The sequence below is a fragment of the Periplaneta americana genome, chromosome 11 (genome assembly GCF_040183065.1).
Source record: "Periplaneta americana isolate PAMFEO1 chromosome 11, P.americana_PAMFEO1_priV1, whole genome shotgun sequence".
Lineage (NCBI taxonomy): Eukaryota > Metazoa > Arthropoda > Insecta > Blattodea > Blattidae > Periplaneta > Periplaneta americana.
In genome coordinates, this window is record NC_091127.1 from 52314020 (window position 1) to 52325157 (window position 11138).

The window sequence follows — 11138 nt, forward strand, 5'->3', positions numbered from 1 at the left end:
TCATGGAAACACTTCGTATCAGAAACTTAAGTGTTTAGATAAGAATTTTATCGCGGTATAGTTGTGAAATTTTACCTTTGATTTATATACGACATAAGAAAAACCCAAGAGAAGAAACTGTATTTGGTCTAAACAAAATCTTTCATAATAATTACAAAATTCTTCAGTTGGTACATGATAAACGGGTCCGAGTATGTATGCAAAATTTATCGAACCCGGAACCTTTGAAATTATTCAAGTCAGCTCCAGAAGAGCTATCCCTGAAAGAGTGATTTCTATAATACACGTTCCTGTTTTTTAACAGGAAACCACAAATTTATTATTATTAATCTAATGCTCCAGACTATTGGAACTCAGTCATCAGTCTTCTAGCCTCCCAATATCTATTTGTCCATTCGTCCCGTTCCAGAATTTGTGAAGTGCAGTACATTTCCTAAGATGGTCGCAGTTCATGATGGCATTTCTTCTGCACATCATACAGTTGGTGAATCCAGAATGTTGAAGCGATGGAAGTGTTCTGTTAAGCAGTCGTGTGCTGTAGTTAGGCGGAATGCTGCTACAGCTTCACTTCGGGAAGTTTCCGAAATGATGTTTTTTCCCTTTGCCAATTTCGCCCACGTCTTCCCTTGGCTAATTTCTTTCAGTTGGTTTGATTTTTCCTTTCTAAAAGTGGAAATGATTATTGATTTTGCTGAACAAAAGGGTAGAGTTGTTTCCTCTGGAGAGTCAACTAGTGCCTTTTATCGCCAGAAGATCAGCTGTCTCATTTCCTTTGATACCAACATGAGAAGGAATCCATTGGAATTTAAGTCACACAGAGCTTGGTGTGCACTCAATGTTGGGTCTCTGACACCCTGTCAACCCACTTGAGGTATGTGAATATAAATGAAATAATTGACTTTGAGTCTGGTAGATTTCCTCGGTAGCTCAGTCAATAGAGTTTTGGCATGCTCAGACAAAGGCCCTGACTTCAGTACTCGGCCCCGGAACAATTTTTCCCTTGAAGTTATTCAAGGTGAGATATTATTTTTTTCGGTCAACTCTCCGAAGACAGGTTTAAACCTCATAAGTGACAGCAATAAGGCAACGCTCATGAGGCAACTAGGCCAGGAGATAACGGAGTAGGGTGGGCAGTTCTTTTCCCCCTCCATTGCATACATTGCCGACTAGCTACATATTACATTAGTCAGACTTTAGATGCATACAAACAATTGTTCTTCCTCTGACATATATCGTCAAGTGAGATGTACAGTACTGCCTGATAATATATGTATATATCAGCCAGAACCTCAGTCAGAGTGGACGCTATCATTACGCAAACTGGTATACGTATTAATTGTGTGTGCGCACTTTAAGGGTTTGCAGAAGATGATCTTTGCGCATTTGAAGGGATTCCAGAAACTGAGCTGTTCGCATTTAAAGGTATTTTGGTGGCGTCCATTCGTGACAGGTTGATGGTCTAGATTACACAGCTACCGCAGATCAGATTTTCGTGATAGGCTATATGTTACAATTTATCTAGATAATTTTCCACTACAAACTGTGTGTTGTGCTCTTCTTGACAATAAAATCTGAGAAGATAAAGACAATGACATGCGTATTTTTATCTGATTACTTACGTTATTGTTTTGCTCTACTTTATTTCAATCCTAATTGATACGATTAAAAACAATTTTTATACTTGATCCACAGACTCATGTAACAAATACATTTGAAGTGGTTGTATTACCCTATAATTGTTTATTAGAAAGACTTTTCAAATGCATATTTAGAGACTTCTTGAGGCATTGTTTTTTGTATATTACAATTCATATTGGGAACTAGTGTTTACTTCTTAATACACAAATTATAGAGTGAAAATATTGCGATTCATCAAAAATATCTTTCGAGATTTCCACTGAAATAAACGTTTTCAGAGTCCCTGTTATGTTCGACATAATATTTGTCTGTGTACAATGACTTCATGCAAGAGATTAACAACTTTTAAAATTCAGTATATACTAGTTTTTTTTTTTTTTTTTTTGCGGAAATGGTTCACATAAAATAATCAAAATAATCAGCAGGGTTTCGAAAGTCCTTCCCTTGAATAACGTCTATAAGGACGTTACATCCAATAGTTTGGAAGAGGCAGACATCTAAACGCGTTTGTTATTAGTAAATTTTACGTACCTGCTTCTCAATCCTGTAATAAAATAAGTAATAATTAGAGCCCGAATGTTAGGCAAAATGCCTTTTTTAAACTGAGTGTATGTACGAGGCGCATCCAGAAAGTAAGTTTCCCTATTTTTTTTTAAAAAGAACACACACTTTCGGGAAAACATTTATTGGCAGCAGGTACAGCAATTTTTCAGCTATTTTTAACATAGCCACCATCAGAATCGAGACACTTGTATCGTGGGATCAACTTTTGTATCCCTCTGTCGTAGAACTCTGCCGCCTGGAATGGAACCAGCTTGTGACAGACGTCTTCAGCTCTTCGTCGTTGCCAAAAGGCTCACCGGAGGACAGGAATTTCTTGAGGTGCAAGAAAACGTGAAAATCGCTGGGAGCAAGATCAGGACTTTAGGGTGGATGATGAAACAACTCCCAGCCAAATTCCGTCAAAACACCTGCTGTGCGCCGAGCCGTATGTGGACGAGCAATGTCATGGAGGAGCACAACACCTGCAGTAAGCATTCCACGCCTCTTGTTTTGAATGGCACGTCGCAATTTTTGCAGTGTTTCACAATAACGGTCAGCGTTCACTGTTTCCCCTCTTGGAAGGAAGTCAATGAGCACAATGCCCTTCCTGTCCCAGAACACCGTGCACATCACTTTCCGTACCGACAGCGTCTGTTTGAATTTCGTCCTGACCGGAGATCCACTATGCCGCCAACGCATTGGCTGCTGCTTGGTTTCCGGGCTGAAGTGCGAAATCCAAGTCTCATCGCCCGTGACGATCCTGTCGAGGAACTCGTCGCCGTCATCGTGATACCGTTGCAAAATGTCAGTGCTGCTCCTAACGTTGCATTTGGTGTTCGGGTGTCGGCACCCACCTGGCACACACTTTTTTGAACAGCAGGTGCTTAGTGACAATCTCATGCAACAAGGATCACGATATCTGCGGAAAATGGCTGCTCAGCTCCGTAATCGTGAAGCGACGGTTCTCCATGATGCACTGCCGCACCAGCTCAACACGATCATCATTAATGAGGGACGGTCGCCCACTGCGCTCTTCGTCATGGACACTTTGACGACCTTCGGAAAACTGCCTACACCAGCGACGCACCATCTGCTTATTCATGATGTTCGGCCCATAGACCTGATAGAGCTGCCGATGAATTTCAATTGGCGCAATGCTTTGTGCATTAAAGAACTTTATCACCACCGAACCTCGCAGGCGGCGGGAGAAGGAATAAGAGCTTCCATTTCGGACCACTGCTGCTACGCTACTGGCACCAGGCGGGACCTGTCTGGCTGGCATATGATTGATACGTCATAGATCTGTTACGCATGCGCAATTGACACGGCTAATTACGTTTACTTTCAAGGGGAAACATCGGGAAACTTACTTTCTGGATGCGCCTCGTATGAAATACCTATTAGAGATAAACACGTTTCCACACGTTTGGGGACGATAGACCCAATTATTATTTTACCTTTTTTGCTCATTTTAGCTCCCGTTGCCTATTTTAAGGTTAAATGCCGTATTTAGCCTTTTTACTTCGTTATTTCACATTTTCTATTCTATGTTTTAATGCACTTAAAATAAGTCGCACATAAATTATATCAGAAAACAAAAAAGAACGGTTGTACAAATTAAAAATATATATTCACCTCACACAAATATTTGCTGAGAATCTTATTCTCCAGAAATGCATATTGTTTCCAAGAAGTAGTAAACTTTTCTCTCCTACCGATTCCATATTTTATGTCACTTAACAAAGATATTTGAACAGTATAACCCTCAGCGTTCAGGTCACTTTGGGGTTTACCAACGAAAGAAAGGGGATGAGGGCAGTATTAAAAGCAAGTCTCCAGATCCCGTTACTGTTGCTTGCACGCACAAGTCACGCATACTTTGAAGTCTCTAATACTTTATCCCACCCCTGTTTTTGAGACAATGTCTGAAAGAATGTAGAGACAGTCCTTCTGAAATAAGCTATTTTAAATTTGCTCCAATCACTTCAGTAGAAGCAGAAAAATCTATTTCCACAATGAAAAACGTTCTCTCTGACAGGCGGCTCTCTATGACAGTTGACAACTTAAAAAGCATCTTGTTGTGACATGTAACCAAGGAAAGTGAGTACCGCATGAGATAGTTTATTAAGTATTTGTCTATTTTTTTGTCTGTTTCCATTAATAATAAATGTCTATTTCACTGCCTATTTTTACTATTTTTAGTGCCTATATGCCTGTCTATTTTAACCAAAGTAAATGCCTGAACATCCGGGCTCCAGTAATAATATTATATTTACCACAAAGCAGTTTACAGATACTTAAACATTGTTATTTTCTTCATAATTAGTATCTTAGTGCCTACAGTTAGAGACTTATTAAGCATTCAATTGTGCTTACGCTTAGCGTGGCGCTACCGTGTGACAGAAAAATTTAAATTGTAGTTTGGTGGATTTATTTAATTGCATTTCGTCAACAATATCTGAAATGGAGTTGCTTATGCGAATAATGGATCTATAGTAGCTAAAATACTTAACAATTCAATATAGCCTAGTGTTACATAATTTACACCACTTAACAACACAATACTCTCTCATTTGGCAGGAGGCAGCGCAGTCATATTTTATTGGTAATTTATTCACTCTTAACTCGAAAACATTTAAACTTCATACGTTCCGACTGCATATCCAGAAAACTCGTGATTCTCTGTGTAATTCATGTAATATTATCTGATCAATCCTGTGTAGCAGTGGTCGTCAGCACTCGCTGAAATGGGTAACGGGTAAACAGAATTTTTAAACAGCTCTAAATTCTTACGGCTCTTCTTCTTTCTTCTCACTTTTCCACTTATTTAATTTTATGTGTCAATATAAACCTATGACATGGAATGCTACTTGCAATAATTGGTGTGTATGTACAGTATGTATGTATGTATGTATGTATGTATGTATGTATGTATGTATTAGTAATATTTAAATTAATTTTGCAGACTAAGGAAGTTTCACTACTGCCTGCAAAACTTGAAGACATTGGTAGTCTATTGATTTACTATCAGAGTATACATTTAACTTAATATAATCTGAACTTATTGAAGTTTTGCCAAAAGACACAGAATAATACCACAGTCTAGTATATACAGTCACAAAGCTTGAGTTGTTGAGGGTACTAGGAACAATGGACTGTGTCGGTACTATTTCGCATTGCCTGTGATGAGGCGATAGTAGCGGTCTATGGATGCATATTCTCTACGTATTGAGCTCCGCGACTGTATGTACTAGACTGTGATAATATCCATTAAGATTATATGTTTAATTATAATTAATATCGATTAATGGTGTTGAAGTAAATAAATATCTTAGGAATATTAATGATCGAAGTGTTACTTCATATATTTACCGCATATATTTTAATTTTAAAGCATATTTCAACAATCTTTAGTGCATAGCTGCATATATATTTTGATATTTGTCAGTGCATACATTTCTGCGGTTTATTTATGACGATGACTTGCTGTCATTTTTAGTATTACTATTAAACATGCACATACAGTATAATAATTGATGAGACGTTCTCCGATTGTACAATTCACTGTGAAATGAATATAGGCCTACATGAGGGGTTATATAGTTGTAGTCTCTTAGAACTGTTCGCGCACAAGTTGAATATTCGGCCGGTGCATATAGGTCTCTGTTTATATGACCATCTGCTCACGTCACGCTACCAACATCTAGTATGCTATAGAAAATGTACCATTAACCTTAGTCCATGGGACCGAAACAGTCAGGCCTGGTGTTTATGAGTACCACTTATCTAATGTCCGTCCGGATGATTATGTCGCTTCTCGGTTTCCCCCACCCGTGTCTGCTGGGCACAGTGTAAAGGCTTGTGACTCGCACAGTCTTAGTTATTTCCTGAAAACATTTGTTGTTCAGAATTGGACGGCTGTGTAATATTATACAACTTTTTAAAATAATTTAAAGAAAAGAGCTCCGTTAAGTAATTGTCACGCGATTTCCCCTGTTTCGATAACCTTGCGACATTACCACGCGGACGGGCAGTAATTGTGTGAGTTACGTTATTGGAAGTTGTTATTGGCTGAAGGCTATAGTAGGCTAATTGAAAAAAATCATCGCGCAATCCATGCATGGCGAAGTGTCTACCAAAACCACAGAGGGTCTGTACAAATATATTTCAAATAACCTGAAAAATAATGCATGCCTGTGCGTCACTTTCATTGCTTTTTCTTTCCCTCACAACTTATATGTTTCTCGGTCAAGTTCTGTAATTTCGTTAACATTTCGTGCAATTTCGTAAGAGTTATATTAAAGAAAGTTAGCTATTGTAAAAGTTTTAGATGTACTTTTCGAACTAGACATGAAGGAACGATATCGTAATGAAGACGATTCCTTGCAAATATTTTAAAATGCAAGCGTACAGAAAAGAGAATATGAAATTATCTAAGTAACAGTTTCTTCTATAAGTCCTTTTTGGCTTAAGTTAAATTCTTCTGTGACTTTCAGCTTGGAAGAACACAAGATGTAATTTATTATCATAAGTAATTTACGTCAGAAAGAAGACCTGCTGTTCTGCGTAGATATGCAACAGTAAGAAAATTGAGAATCACTAATGAAAAAGTGAAACATCATTTTGAAAAAAATATTATATGTTTAAAGAGGTTTGTATTAATTTTAAATTGTCTTTTTATCCGTTATATTGCAGTACAGGCACGTTATAAATGCATAAAGCTCTTTAATCATCCATGATTGAGACAAGCCGATCACTGTCAAATGTTGGATTGTAGGAGAACTTTTTTTTCGCCAAAATTCAGAAAACTTTGATATTTCATAAAATATGATAACATTATAAAATGTACTTAGGCCCTGTTAACTAAGTTTACTAACGTTAAGTCGTTTAATTACAGTAGTAGCAGTCGGTATCCACATATAAGCATTCTGGGGTGCAATAAATATACATAGTCCGCCAAAAAATGTATACACTTTTTCTCAGACTGTATCGAGATATTGCTATTGTCAATTGGTTTGAATTACGAGTATGTTGTAGTATGGTCTTTCGCTCAACAAATATCGGTACTTTCATCACGATAGTGAGAAAACAAAATGGCTGGAGCACGCTTGACGTTCGAGCAGCGAAACATGGTGTTGAATAAAAATTCTGAAAAAGCATTCTGAAGTGGTTAATAAAGTTTGATAATGCCGTTGAAGTGCAGCGTCAGTGTAGGCGAGAATATGAAACAGAACCCCCAACCCGCGTAACAATTAAATGCATTATTGACGAGTTTGAGGCGCATCGAACGATTTGTGTTATTCAGAAAGGAAAATCGGGAAGACCGCGTACAGCTACAAGCCCTGCTTCGTCGGCGAACGGCGAACATTTTGAACGTCGAAAGTAACCATGTGCTTAACTGAAGGCAGTACTACATGTGTGATCAGTATTTAAATGTAAAAAAAAACACATAATAAATACGATGAAAGAGTAATGGAATGGAGAAAAATTCTCTCCGGCACCGGCATCAGCACGTAGAGCTGAAAAACCGGGTTCCAATCCCGGTGCCGGAGAGAATATCTGCATGGAAATATCATATGTACTTCGGTACATTAAAATAATAATATGATATGCGTAAATCACTTCGTGGTTTAAGACGGCGCTTATTCCGTCGGATCCCGGCCAAATAGTCAAATAGAGGCACCTCAGCACCTCGGCACATGTGTGGACTTCAGTCCTACGTTCATAGACATCTATGACGTAGTGCAGAGGGCGGCCACTAGAGGGAACCCAAGAGTTGGAACTTAAACTGAGACGATTCTGTCCGACACCGAGATGGGTATCCGGTGAGGCTTAGTGGATAAAGCATCAGCACGTAGAGCTGAAAACCCGGGTTCAAATCCCGGTGCCGGAGAGAATTTTTGTCCGTTCCATTAGTCTTTCATCGTATGATGACGCAGTATAGCTGCATGGAAATATCATATGTACTTCGGTACATTAAAATAATATATACATAATAAATAGTTTTTGTTTCTTAAATAGTGTATACATTTTTTGGGGGGACTCTGTATTTATAAAACAGGTGAAAAGTCGGATCCACAAAGTGAACAGTATTTTCGTCGTGAAAATATAGAGAAAATTAATTTATTGTTTTTAGTAATAGAGAAAGAAAAAGTTGTATTTTATAAATAAATTACATATGGTCGGCCTAGGTGGCTTTGATTTCTAATTTTGATAAAAATTTTATTATCAATACGAACCAGGCCGGTTGCTCATATAGAAGTGACATAAAAAGAACATTAATGAACACATGTGAAAAAAATGTGCTAGTTGCAGTTGGAGACGTGAATAAAGTTACTAATTCGTATAGGCTACAGCACAGTATTCCGTTACTGCAGCTGGTAATTTATTGCGTAAAGTGGTTCTGTGTCTGCAAGAACTTGGGGAAAAGTTCGATCCGAAAGTTAGTGTTGCTGTTAGTACTCTTGAGACAAAATGCATAAATATGACAGTCACGTGCTCTACATCTGGCAAACTGACCTCTAGTTTGTTCGAGCAGTATCAAGATACTGTCCTCAAACTTTATGTAGGGACAAACAAATGTCCCCTTCTGATTGATTCCTGGGGAGGACAAAGTAATGGAGCGATGTGGATGATGATAGTATGCCAACTTGCACTGTGAAAGTTGTTCCGCCTAAATGTACTCCATTGTGTCAGCCTTGCGATGTTTATTTATACAAGCAAGTTAAACATTTCATTTCTCCTCTGCAGAACTGCACTTACTTGTTGCAACAAAAACGGCAAACAAAGTTCTCTGTCAAGCCATGATTGATGAAAAGTATCTCCCTCTGTTCACATTAATCAGTTAAAAATTGATCGAGTCGTTGTCATTGTTAATTTTGTCACTTTTATTTATTGTTATTTTATGCTGAACTGTTATTGGCCTCTGGCTGTTGTACTAAAATATTAGTAAATAAGTAAATTAATTATTATGTTGTAGTATATTTATTAATATTATACTATGCTCTACAACAACAAATTCCACAATTTGGGACATCTGGCCGAAATTTACGGCTGACCACTAGGATCCAGAATACTATGAATATTATGTAAAAAGTATTTATAGAGTTAAAGATAACAAAGAGCCTCAATAAATTATTTTCAAACAGTAAACCTTAATACGTTCATACCACACGTTTCTTCGGTTTCATTCTGAAATTCATTTTAATATATGAGCCGTTGAGAGCAGAAGTGGTGCAAGTCAAAAATGAGTAATGAGGGTTAAAGTAAACATTCTGTGAAATACAGCGCAAAGTAGCAATTAATATGTCCTTCGTGCTATCCATTGACTACTAATAGTTTAACCTCATTACCCAATATTGACTTACACCACTTCTGCTCTGAACGGCTCATATTTTACGTTAAATATAATGGATTAGACTAATGTTTCTAGGAGAACAGTAATTGTTTACATTAGCTACTAAAAAACTTTACTTTTGCTGTAGATTTCGCAATAATAAGAATTCAATGGCATTAATTTGATAAATAACATAAAACTAACACGCTCTTCCACAAATGCTATGAATTTCAAATGTAGAAAAGAATCTGTCGGGTAAAGTAGCACTTTGAGCAAAAAAAGAAAGAGAGAGCCAAAGAAATGAGAGAATAAACGATGTCGACTCAATTTGGACATGGACACGGAAACTCCGACTTAAACTAAATCCAGAAAAATCACAGTCAATAATTGTGGACCATTCACGTTTGTTAAGCACTATTACCATACCAAATTTGTCCCCGATTGAAATATACGGCACCGAAATTTCGTTCAGTGAATCAGTAAAGAATCTAGGTATTTATATGGATAAAAGTTTAAATTGGAACATTCAAGTTGCAGAAACCTGCAAAAAAGTATTCTCATTAATCCACTCGTTTAGGCGATTGAAGAACTTTCTACCCTTTTCCATGAAAAAAATGTTAGTGCAAACACTCGTGATGCCCCACTTCGATTACTGTGATATTCTGTTTACTGACCTAAGAGTTACTTCGGCGCAGAGACTATAACGTGTTCATAATATGTGCGACCGAACGTCTGCAATATTCGCCGGGCTGATCACGTAACACCATCCCTCGAAATGTTGTCCTGGCTCCGTCTAGAAGATCGTAGAAAAATCTTTCCCTTCTCTTTCACATATTGCATTTCTCCACTCCTGTCTATCTTGCGTCTCGTTTTCAAAATTTATCCACCTATCATAATCCAGCCACACGATCACAACTCTCCTCAATATTATCCATTCCCTCCCACCGAACATCCTCATATTCATTTTCTTTCACTGTGGCTGTTCCTCGGGAATTCCCTACCGAGAAATGTCAGGGACTGTCAGTCATCAAAGCAATTTAAGAATAGACTAAAGAAATATTTTTCTAACAATTCTTGTTAACAATAATAGCTGTTTCAGGTTTCTCAATTTTAATGGTTATATGTATCACAGAATAAATATTTAAATTATCTCATTATTATTATTATTATTATTATTATTATTATTATTACTTTTCCTTACCAGTGTTTATTATTGCCTCATTAACATTACTTATCCAACTTTCATTATTTACTTTCAGGTTGTTTTATGATGTGGATATTAATGTAATAACTATGCAACCAATTGTATTTAATTAGAATTAGAGTCTGGCTATGCGGAAGAGAAGGGTCTACTGGCCTTAAGGCTCATTCACAATAAAAATTAAACATAACGTAAACTTTAACTTAACGTTACAGTAAAACAAAGAAGTCATACCATCATTTACGATGGGAACATAAACATAACAGCAAATATACTGGGTAACCATGGAAACATAACAACGACGTCATTTCCTCATATTCTGTCGTATACTTCAGCGCTCCACGATTGTGTTCTGTTTGCAATTCACGTAATCATAAGCATGAAAGTTTGGAGTTTGCAAACTTTCATATTAACGTCTTA